This window comes from Mobula birostris, chromosome 5 (genome assembly GCF_030028105.1).
Source record: "Mobula birostris isolate sMobBir1 chromosome 5, sMobBir1.hap1, whole genome shotgun sequence".
Classification (NCBI taxonomy): Eukaryota; Metazoa; Chordata; class Chondrichthyes; order Myliobatiformes; family Myliobatidae; genus Mobula; species Mobula birostris.
In genome coordinates, this window is record NC_092374.1 from 202,500,587 (window position 1) to 202,512,904 (window position 12,318).

The 12,318-nt window shown below is 45.1% G+C and overlaps 1 pseudogene; it reads left to right on the plus strand.

The window, feature by feature from the left end:
* The window catches only part of LOC140198474 (zinc-binding protein A33-like), a 49,463-nt pseudogene that overhangs the window by 2,369 nt on the left and 34,776 nt on the right, over window positions 1–12,318 (plus strand).

The window sequence follows — 12,318 nt, forward strand, 5'->3', positions numbered from 1 at the left end:
TCTGTTGTTGCGAGTCATTTTGTGAGTTTGACCATGGTTTTCTTAGCAAATAGATTCTAGGAAACCTTGTATCTAGCAACGGTGGTTTGCCATTGCCGACCGATGGGCGAACTAAAGAAATCGCCATTTCTTTTCCCAAATGTTATTCCGCCTGTACAATAGTCGTTGACATTTGAGGTCCTAGCTCATCCGCCTTCTCCGTCATAAGTTCAGTTACTGAACCTGCCAGATCTGCCGTTGGCCTTCGTATCCTGAGCAGGAACCCTTGTAGGGGGAAGAAACTGTTACATAGTCTGGTCGTGAGAGCCCGAATACTTCGGTGCCTTTTGCCAGATGGCAGGAATGAGAAGAGTTTGTATGAGGGGCGCATCCTTCATAATGCTGCTTGCTTTGCAAATGCAGCGTGTGGTGTAAATGTGGCGGGAAGAGAGACCCCGATGACCCCAGGACCCGCTGCCCGAGCGCTCACCTAATGCCCGGGTACTCCCTGATTTTCTGCTTCCTGAATGTCAAAACAGCGAGTCCGTGGCTCGAGGTGTCTGGGGATCAGAAGAGTGTGAGTTTCACCGAGACCCGGGGAATCTCTTTGACATCAGAAAAGGTTTACAGTCTGGCCATGTGTGCTGGAATCGGAGGGATTTGCATCGGGGAGACATTACTGGGAGGTGGAGGTGGCGGGGAGTCGGGTCTGGAGGCTGGGAGTCGCCGCAGTCTGTGCAGAGGAAGAGAGCGGTCGATCTGATACCCGAGACCGGAGACCGGATTTTCAACCATTGGGCGGGTTTGTAGCTCGTTTTATGTGTTCACCTCTTCTCCAGTCCCGTCTCCCTATCCGTCCCATCTGCGGGAGAGTGGGAGTTCATCTCAGTTACGGGTCCGGGACAGTTTCACTTCACTGGGAATAAATTCGCGGAGAAAAAAATACCCTTTCTTCTGGATTTGAGGTCGAAACAACTGTCTGAGAATCTGCTCCGCTTCCGCTCCGGTTCTCTAAATGGCTCGCGTCCCAGGACCGCGTTAGGGGCCGGGCACAGGGTCAGGTGTGCAACACCCACCCCCACCCGTGGACAACAGGTTTTAATCTTCAAATTCCACGTTGTAAACCCTTAATAGGGTTGCAGATAAAATCAATGTAAATATAAATGTGGAGAGAGTTAAATAAAATGTAATTCATATTCAGTCCGTTGGTCTAACAATTTTAACGTCTCCGCCAACAGGAACAGAAAAACCTGTGAAAATAATGAGTGAAACTATTGTCCTCCCCGGGTCCTAAAGGTCTCAGATGTGCAAGGCGCAGGTACTGTCCGGAAGAGGACGCTGGAAGAGAATGTTTTTGGGGTGGGGAGAAGATTATACATGGTTACGGGGGAGTGGGGTTAATGTCGAGAATGTGAGGCACAAGAAACTGCTGATTATATGAAAAAAAATTGCATTAATCCTTGAATTCTGAAAGTTGCTTTCAATCAGATGCACCTGTTCCTCAAAACGTTGTCTCGGCTACGTTACAAAAATCTCGGGAGCCAAACACAGGTATAAGAGGAGTAAGACAGGAAATTAATGCCAGACAACCATCCAATTCTTCAAATAGAATATTGGTTCAAGAAACTATATTAATAGAGCCATAGAAAAGTACAGCACAGAAACGGGACTTTCGACCCATCTAGTCCGCGCCGAGCCATTTAAACTGCCTACTCCTATCGACTTGCACCGGGAACATAGCCCTCCATACAATTCATGTACCTATCCAAACTTCTCTTAAACATTGACATCGAGCTTGCATATGCCATTGTGCTGGCAGCTTGTTCCACACTGTCACCAACCTCTGAGTGAAAACGTTTTCCCCTCATATTCCCCCTTAAGCTTTTCATCTTTTACCCTGAACCTATGGCTTGGAGATGCAACACAGAGCGTCACAGGAAGTCATTCCTACCTGTGGCCATCAAACTTTACAACTCCTCCCTTGGAGGGTCAGACACCCTGAGCCAATAGGCTGGTCCTGGACTTATTTCCTGACATAATTTACATATTACTATTAAACTATTTATGGTTTTATTACTATTTATTATTTATGGTGCAACCGTAATGAAAACTAATTTCTCCCGGGATCAATAAAGTATGACTATGACTCGTTGTAGACCCGCCCAACCTCAGTGAGAAAAAATATTTACCCTATCTATACCCCTCATGATTTTGCATACCTCAATCTTCTACATTGCAAGGAGTAAAGTGATATACTGTAGTTGATGATGGCTCGGTAGGCTGTAGTGCCTGTTTCAGTGCAATACCGTTCGAGAAACCTATTGCTCTTTGGCAGTGGATAGGAGTTACACAATGCAATACTGTACACTTACTTACCGCCTCTTACGCTGCTGGCCTTTAGATGGCAATAAAGGCCTTCATCTCTCTCCGTCCTCGGTCTTTTGGTCTTGGCGGTGCTCAGGACTTAGATTATGAGGACACGTAGCCCTCTTTTATTGTCATTTAGTAATGCATGCATTAAGAAATGATGCAATATTTCCTCCGGTGTGATATCACAAAAACACAGGACAAACCAAGACTGAAAAAACTGACAAAACCACATAATTATAACATATAGTTACAACAGTGCAACCATACCATAACTTGATGAAGAAGTCCATGAGCACAGTAAAGTTCAAAATTTCTCAAATGTCCCACATCTCACACAGACGGGAGAGGGAAGAAAAACTCTCCCTGCCATGCCGACCACAATCCGACTCTGAGTCATCCGAAAACTTCGAGCTCTGATCAGCTCTCCGACACAGCGTACTGAGCGCCATCTCTGTCCGAGCGATTCAACCTCTTTCTCAGTTGCCAAAAGCAGGCAAGGCCGGGGATTTTGAGGCCTACCCTCTGAAAGATTCCTGACCACACAGTAACGACAGCAGCGGATGGGTGTTTCAGAAATTTCTCCACTTGCTTCATCCCGTCAGTAGCTTCCTCTTGGTTTTCACTGCTGTCAGCCGTGCGACTCCCGGGTGGAGACTCAGGAATACCGTCGCACACAGATGCTGTTTCTGTAACAGTTTTGTTTGACCCACCCGGGTTGTTAGGCCTGAGCTGAACCCCCCCGAACCCAGAGGACCGGTGGACCACTCTTAGTCTGTCCTCTACCCTTTGACCTGTTTGGCATAGGTGAACCCACCAATAACCTAAGCATAAAGCCCTGACTCCAGCCAGCATAGCTCTCCGGGTCATTGAGGTATGCAAGCCTTCAAACCCGAGGAGAAGGTTGTGGTCCTCTTAGGGGATGCAGTACAGAGCTGCCGACCAGGGCGAACATCCGCAGTCGTCAGATCTTCAGATGCTTGTCCAGAGCCTTCTATGCTCAAACAATTCAAGTTCAGGCCTGCACGCTTGCAGAACACTGAACACTGCCAGGGACTCACATACACTACTCCCTCGGGTAGTGTGTTCTAGATTCTCCCCACTCTGAATGAGCACGATCCTTTTCATAACCCGTCGAAATTTCATGTCCCTTACCGTAAATATATCCTTTAATGTACCTAATGTAAGGGGACATGTTTGCCTCTTGCCACCCGATCAATCTCACTCTTTTATGTACTTAGATCATATGTTTTCTTATGGCCCTCACCCTCAGGGAACACAGGCTATACACATCTTAACAGTCCCTACATATATTACCCCATGCTCCTGTCACTCCACCAGAGATAGGGTTCCTCTTGTCCTCACCTACCACCCCACCAGCCTCTGCGTCCAGCACATAATCCTTCGGACCTTCCACCATCTCCAACGGGGTCCCTTCACCAAGCACATCTCCCCCCCCCACCCCCGCTTTCTGCTCTCTGTAGGGCTTGCTCCCTATGATTCCCTGGTCCATTTGTTCCTCCCCACCCTAACCCTCCTGGCATTTATCCTTGCAAGTGGAACTAGTGCTCTATCTCCTCCCTCATTACCATTCGGGGCCCCAGACAGTCCTTCCGGGTGAGACGACACCGCCAGTTAGTCTGTTGGGGTCATATGCTGTGTCCAGTGCTCCCGGTGCGGCCTCCTGTATGTCAGTGAGACCCGACGAGAATTGAGAAATGGTTTCACTAAGTGCCAGAGCTCCGTCCGCCAGAAGAAGTGGGATCTCCCAGTGGCCACCCATTTTAATTCCACTTCCCATTTCCATTCAGATATGTCAATCCATGTCCTCCATGATGAGGCCACACTCAGGTTGGAGGAACAACACCTTGTATTCCGTCTGGGTAGCCTCCAACCTGATGGCATGAACTTCCAGTAATGGCCCACTCTCTTCTCCTCCACCAATTCCCATCTCCTATTCCTTCTCTCACTTTATCTCCTTCCCTGCCCATCGCCTCCCTCTGGTGCTCCTCCCCCCTTCTCTTTCTTCCATGGCCTTCTGTTCTCTCCTATCAGATTGTCCCTTCTCCAGCCCTGCATCTCTTTCACCAATCAACTTCCCAGCTCTTTATTTCATCCCTACCCTTCCCCGTTTTACCTATCACCTTGTATTTCTCTCTCCCCTCCCCCACCTTTTGAATCTACTCATCTTTTTTTTCTCCAATCCTGCTGAAGGGTCTCGGCTTGAAATGTTGACAGTACTTTTTTCCATAGGTGCTGCCTGGCTTGCTGAGTTCCTCCAGCATTTTGTGTGTGTTGCATAGATATCTTGACTCTAACTGGGCTAACGTGAGCCCCTTAGGAAATCCTGGGGAAGGATTACCGGCTTGTAAAAAGTTCAAATATGCTTCGCAAAAGTCCCACGAATGAGAGCCTTTTCCCACCAGGGCCCTGACCGGAATCTTCGACTATATACTTCTCTCCATTGATACTGCCTGACCTGTTGTGTTCCTCGGGGGTGGGGGTGGGGGTGTCTGTCTCTGGATTTCGAGCATTTGCAGAATATCATGTGTTTATCATATAAAAAGAAGTTAAAGTCCAGTAGAGCGCCCATTCTTGGAATGGTCAGTGTTAGAGTGCAGATCCAACGCTTCAGTTCAAGAGGCCCAGCTGAGAGTGAGAGTAGCTGTTTAAAAAGGGCTTCCGTGAAAAGGCAGAGCTAAGAACAAGAAATGTTTTTATTTACTTCCCTGAAAATCCTTAGTCCTTGAATCAGGAGGTATTGAATTAGGATGGTGGAATGCTCGTACCATAAGATATGCACTTTTCTATGGAATGGGCACCTCAGCTGTACCTCCTGACAGACTGGGTCAAAGAATTGGATGTTGATGTACTTTGGGCCATCCAGGAGAGTGAAGACATCAAACTTGTACTGAAGTAGTGCTACCCAAGGTGCAGACTTCAGATCAGTGGATGACTACAAGGCGAAGTAAGTTCAAAGTTCAATGTAAATTTATTATCAAAAGACATAGTGATCATAATACCATTAGTTTCAAAGTAAACATGGAAAAAAGATAGATCTGGTCTGTGGGTTGATATTCTATATTGAAGACTGGCCAATTTTGTTGGTAGCAGAAAGGATCTGGCAAGTGTGGACTGGGATAGGTTGTTTTCTGGCAAAGGTGTATTTGATAAGTGGGAGGCCTTCAAAGTTAAATTTTGAGAGTACACGCCTTGTATGTGCATGCCAGAATAAAAGGTAAAAATAGCAGGTTTAGAGAACCATTGTTTTCAGGAGATATTGAGGCCCTGGTTAAGAAAAAATAAAACAGGAGTTGTATAGTAGGTATAGGCAGGTAGGAACAAATGAGGTACTTATGGGATACAAGAATTGCACGAGAATGCTTAAAAAGAAATCGGAAAGGCTAAAAGAAGGCATGAAGTTGCTCGTGCAGACAAAGGGAAGTGGAAGTCTGAGAGCATCTGCAAATATGTTAAGAGCAAAAGGATTTCAAGGGACAAAATTAGCCCTGGGGAAGATCAGAATGGTAATCCATGCATGCAGCCAAAGGAATTGGGGAGATCTCAGATACATCTGTATTTACTCAGGAGACAGACACAGAGTCTATGGAGATGAGGCAAAGCAGCAGAATGGTCACGGACCCTATGCAGAGGAGCAGGTGTTTGTTGTCTTGAGACAGATTAGGGTAAATGAATCTCTCCAGGGCCTGACAAGGTGTTCCTTCGGGCTCTGTGGGAGATAAGTGCAGAAACTTCTGGGGCCCTAACAGTGATATTAGATTAGATTATTTAAATCATCCTTGGTGACAGATGAGGTACCAGAGGATTGGAGGATAACCAATGTTGTTCCACTGTTTAAGAAAGACTTTGAACAGGAACCAGGAAATTGTAGGCTGGTGAGCCTGACATCAGTAGCGGCAAAGTAATTGGAGGGTATTGAAAAGGACTAGATACATGAGTATTTTGATAAACATAGACTGATTAGGAATAGTCAACATGGCTTTGTGCATGGTAAGTCCTCCCAAACCAATCTTGTAATGTTTTTCAAGGAAGATGAAGGGAAGGCAGTGGATGTTGTCTACCCATGGACAAGGCATTTGGCCATGTCCCACATGGGAGGTTAGTCTGTAAAGTTCAGTCACTCACCATTCAAGGCGAGGTAATAAATTGAATCTCCTTGACAGGAGACGTTAACTAGTGGAGTGCCGCAGGGACTGGTGCTGGGACTGTTGTTGTTTGTCATCTATATCAATGATCTGGATGATAATGTGGTTAACTGGATCAGCAAATTTGCAGTTGACACCAAGATTGAGGGTGTAGTGGACAGCAGGGAAGATTATCAGAACTTGCGGGCGAGATCTGGACCACCTGGGAAAATGGCAGATGGAATTTAATGCAGACAAATGTGAGGTGTTGCACTTTGGTAGGACAAACAACTGTAGGTCTTACCCAGTGAATGGTAGGACACTGAGGAGTGTTGAAGAACAAAGGGATCTGGGAATACAGGTCCATAATTCATTGAAAGTGGCTTCACAGGTAGAGAAGGTTGTAAAGAAACATTTTTCTACATTGGCCTTCATATATCAAAGAATTGAGTACAAGACATGGTGAAATTGTATGTGACGTTATTGAGGCCTAATTTGAGTGTTTGTGTGCAGTTTTGGTCGCCTACGTACAGAAAAGATGTAAGAGAGTACAGAGAGAATTAACAAGAATGCTGCCGGAACTGGAGAAACTGGGCTGTGAGGAAAGATTGAATAGGTTAGGATTTTATTCCTTGGAATGTAAAACGTTGAAGGGGATTTGATATAGGTATGTAAAATCATGAGAGGTACGGATAGGGTAAATGCAGCAGGCTTTTTCCATGAACATTCGGTGGGACTAAAGCCAGAGGTCATGGGTTAAGGGTGCACATAAAAAGTTTAAGGGGAACATGAGGGGTAACTTCTTCACTCAGAGGGTCACGAGGGGGGAAGCAGCACCAGAAGGAGATAAGGTGAGAGAGGGAAAAGGGGATGGGAAATGGAGGGGGGGGGGATTAGGGGGCATTACCGGAAGTTTGAGAAATCAATTTTCATGCTATCAGGTTGGAGGTTACCCAAACAGAATATAAGGTGTTGATTCTCCACCCTAAGTGTGGCCTCATCACAACAGTGGAGGAGGCCATGGATGGACTTAATGGAACAGGAATGGGAAGTGCAAGTGGAATTATAAATATCTGGTTTACATTAGATTGATTTAATAATCCAGTAATTGGTTTCTGCATATTTGCCATTTATGTTGGATGTTGTTTAATATCTGTTTTGTGTTGGTATTTCTACTGCACATGAACCTGCTCCCATCAACACCTCACATGCCCTTGACCTTTTCAAGGATTTCAAGTTTCCTGGCCCCCATCATCTTATTTTTACTGTGGATGTCCAGCCCCTATACACCTCCATCCCCCACCAGGAAGGCATCAAAGTTCTCCATTTCGTTCTGGACATCAGACCTATCCAGTTCCTCTCCACCATCACTCTCCTTCGCCTAACAGAACTTGTCCTCACTCAATAATTTGTAGGCAGGGTATGGACGGCCACTGTAATTATATATATATATATATATATATATATATATATATATATATATATATATATTCTTACATACTTCTGGAGGAAACTTGGTAAAAGAGGTCGGAAATATTTGTGAATAAAACTTCCCACAACATTGTAAAGTAATACATAAAAAATGTTGATCTTCCACTTAAACCACCTGCTTAATATTTGCAGACTTGGCAACGATGTCCTGGTATTCGCAGTTGCAGATGAAGTCTACGATCAACCCTTACTCTATGCTGTATGGAGAGAAATGTTTACTGCAATTAAGCAAGGTAAAACTTGTACAACTACCTTTGCTCTGCTGTATCAGTTAAGCCCAGCACCCCTACTGAGGTATGGGCCACCCACAACAGCTCGCCAGAGTCCTCGGTCCTGGCCAGTCTTTCAATTTGTCTCCAGGTGTCACTCTTCATCTTGGTTTCAGCTCCAAGGTCACATTGCCGGGTGTTCTTTGGTCGGTCTCCGCCATTTTTCCCGGATCTCCCACTTTAGCACCTGCCTGGTGATATAGATACTTGGCTTACTATCCTATCATATTCGTCCCCATGTTATTTTCCTTAATTCTTCTTCCGCTGTAAACAGGTGTGTTTTTTTGCCATAGATTGGTGTTGTTGGTTACTCCTGGCCAGCAGAGCAGAGGATTTTGTCTTCCCCGGATAGCTATCGATAAATGTCTGCACTATCCTGATGATTGTGTTTGTTGTCCTCCAAGTCTTTTCCCCCATACAGAAGAACCAACTTCACATTAGATTTGAACAGCTTGAACTTAGTGCTATAGTAGAGGTGCTTAATTACTATTTAGGTGCAAATGAGATTTTTAATAATTGGCTAGTGTTATTGGAATTTTATTCCATCTCCAAAAGCATCTGATGAAAAATAATCCCTTCTAAATATTCGGCTACAAAGGGATTATTTTGAATTCCCAACAGTACCTGAGGCTGGAGGGGTAGCAACTTTTCTCAACCAACCCCTGCCTCTGCGTGGCGCTGCCTGAAGCTCCCTTCTGTCGACGGGGCTAAATCTCTGCCTCTCCACCCACTCCAGACTCTGTCACCCTGGAGATGGAGCTCGAGGTGTCTTGAGGATCTTGAGAGTGTGAGACTGACTCGGACCCTGCAGTTTCTCCCAGACACAGGGAAAATATTAACCTACTGGACCTGCATGCTGGGATCAGAGGGGCATGCAACCGGGAGACATTACTGGGAGGTGGAAGTGGTGCAGAATAAAGGCTGGAGTTTGGGAGTCACCGCAGAAACTCGAGAGAATGGAAAGTGTCCTGATGGTCCCAGAGACTAGACTACCAGCAGACAGGGTGGCAGGTGTCATGTAAACATCAGCCCTCCATCCTGTCTCTCTCTTAGTCCTTTCCCTGGGAGGGTGGGAATTTAGCACGGTCACAAAACCAGGATGGTTTCATTTTACAGTGTGGATACCAAGCCCCATATCTACACCTTCACTGGGAATAAAATCACAGGGAAACTTGGCCCTTTCTTCTGCACTTGGGATGAAATTGAGGGATTGACAATCTGCTCCTGTTCTACTGTGGGACCTGTAAAAGAATGGATTCGCAGCACCGGTGTCAAATGTGGGGTTCAGGAGCAGTGGGATAGAAACATTGAAGCGTTGTATCAGTATCTCCAGTTGAACTGTCTTTTTGTGTGTTTTCCCCCGAGCTGTCAGTCTGTGGTTTTGTATTGCCATGTGCTCCTGTCCCTGTTTCTGCTCTACTCCGGCCCCTGTATTACTGAGTACTAACTCTCATCTGTTTCTCATTATTACCTGTTTTGCTGCCACCTGTGTCTCATTGTGCTCCACCTATCATCTGCCTCTCTGTTTATTGCTCAGTGTATCTCAGTCCTGTGTTTTCACCTGTTTATTGCCAGTGAATTTTCCTGAGCCTTTCCAGCATTCATATCTGAACTCTGTCCATCTGAATATCGACTCTGCCTGTTTCCCGATTCTGGGTTTTGGATTTCTCTGGATGCTTTTATCTCTGCCTGAACTCTGATGCTGACTTTGTTTGCACCTCGGGATTTGTTACTCAATTAATATCACTGTGTGCACAGTACTGGGTCAGCAACTGGATCCCCGCTCCAACGCCCTGACATGTTGAAACAAAAGCACTGAAAGGATTGTCAGTAAGACAAGTGTAAGCATCAGAACATTGAAATAAATGGCAGATTAAATTAATGTTATTGTTTAACTAATTACCAGTTTAAGGGAAATGAATGATTCAGTGAAATGATGAAAATAGACACTATCTTATTTACCATGGGACTCCGAGGATTCAGCAGCAGTCCTGGGCGATGAGTCTAGTCACAGCTGGACAGGGCGATAGTGCAGACGGGTTGGAAGTAACAGAAAATGCAACAAAAGAGAATTCTCCAGAAGGAATGGGGGAAAGGTTCAGCCCACATCAGACACCCATATTGGAATCTCCTGACTGAATTTCTGGGCTCTGTTCGATCAGTTGACACCAGCTGGGAATAGCTCTGGGACTCAGGTAGTGGGAACCAGTTCTAATCTGGGTATGTATCAGCCTGGATCTGGATTTGATCCAGCTTTAAATGTTTTCCTTCTGACTGCACCTGTCACCACTAGCAGAAGGGGCAGAGAGTGAAGCCTGGCCAAAAGCAGACACACCCACCCACATTCCTCGATAATCACTTCATGTTTTTAACATATTAACTATCGAGCATGATAAATCCATACTGCTCCAAACCATCACCCTATCTCTGAACACAATCACCTTGGTTTTCAAACACTGGAATTATGCACTTCCAGTATTAGGTACATCTGTACACTTGCTCGTTGATGCAAATTACTAATCAGCCGATCACATGGTAGCAACTCAATGCATAAATGTGTGCAGACCTGGTCGAGAAGCTCAGTTACTATTCGGATGAAACATTGGAATGAGGAAGAAATGTGATCTGACTAACTTTGGCTATGGAATGCCACCCTTCTGGCGCCAGAAGGGGAGGGTTAAGTATCTCAGAAATATTCTCTAGACTTTACACAGCATGGTGTGAAAAATAAAATAGAGACATCCAAAGAGGGGCATTTCTGTGGGCAGAAACAGTTTATGAGGTTATTTGTTATGAGGTTTAATGCCAACAGAGGCACAAACAGGGTTTGGAACGCAGCACACTGCAATGTTTGACAATCTCTTTCCGTGTTGCATAGCAACAATTGTTCAAGTTGCTAAGCATTTATAGGCAAATAATAAAGGCACAGCAAAGTTCATGCCTGCCAAAGGAGCCTCTTGAATGTAAATGAATTGGATACGAGCTTGACCAATATCAGTCTTTGTCAGAAACAGAAGTGTACAAAGGGATAAGGCTCGTGAAGGAATCTTATCTGCCTGATACCCATCTTCCTGAGGCCGATCATCTTGTACTTTTCAGTGAACTGGTTGCCAATGGCATGGAATTCAGACTCCTAGACCCCTAAATGCAGTCACTCTGCGTTCTGTCTGCGCATTACTGGACTCATTATGTACTTGGTCTGGAATGAGTTGTTAGAAAGGATTAAAAAAGCAAATTAACCATCAGAAAGGATATTTACTGAATTAAAGATTAAAGTTTTACTCTCAAATATTTGCTTGTTTACCATTAGTCAACCTGAGTTGGGTGAGGAATTCGAGATATGCTGTCAGGTTTTAAATAACACAGCATTGTAAAAGGAAGAAGGACGTTTTCAATCCACTAAGTGTTGAGAAATTGCTGATGTTTCGTGCAGTCCAAATTAAAATGGGGAGTATTATTTGGTATGAATTATAACATGTTAATTCAAACAAAGCAAATCTGAGCAATAATTTTTGTAGGGAGTGATTCCTCCCATACACAATGAAGATGCAGTGAAAAGTGGTTTAAGGAAGTCCCACAAGGTAAACTGGACAAATAAGGTGAAAAAGATGTTCTGTTGCCTTTCAAAACCATAATTGAAAGGTTATATTTGGGGGAAAAAAGTTCATCCCTCTTTCAACAAACCTTTCCCCTTTATATCATATGGGTTCAGTACTGTTAGGCACCAATGGGTTTCCGTGGGGCAGCGCAGTAGTAGAGCGGTTAGCCAAACACTTGACAGTGCCAACACTAAGATCGGGGTTCAGTTCCCACTGCTGCCTGTAAGGGGTTTGTACATTCTCCATGGTTGTGGGAGAGGAGCAGGAAGATGATCGGTGGATTTGACAAAGGGCTGAAAATGGAATCTGGTAGAAGAGAAAGCTGCAATCAAGGGAGGAGAACAGCAGAATGGACCGGTAGAGGGAGGGTAACCAGTGGGAGAACTGCATGGCTGATGGGCAGATGTGGGAGGGGATGAAAGCACAAAATGGGGGCAAGAGAGAGTGTTGGCAGAATTGGGTGGCTCA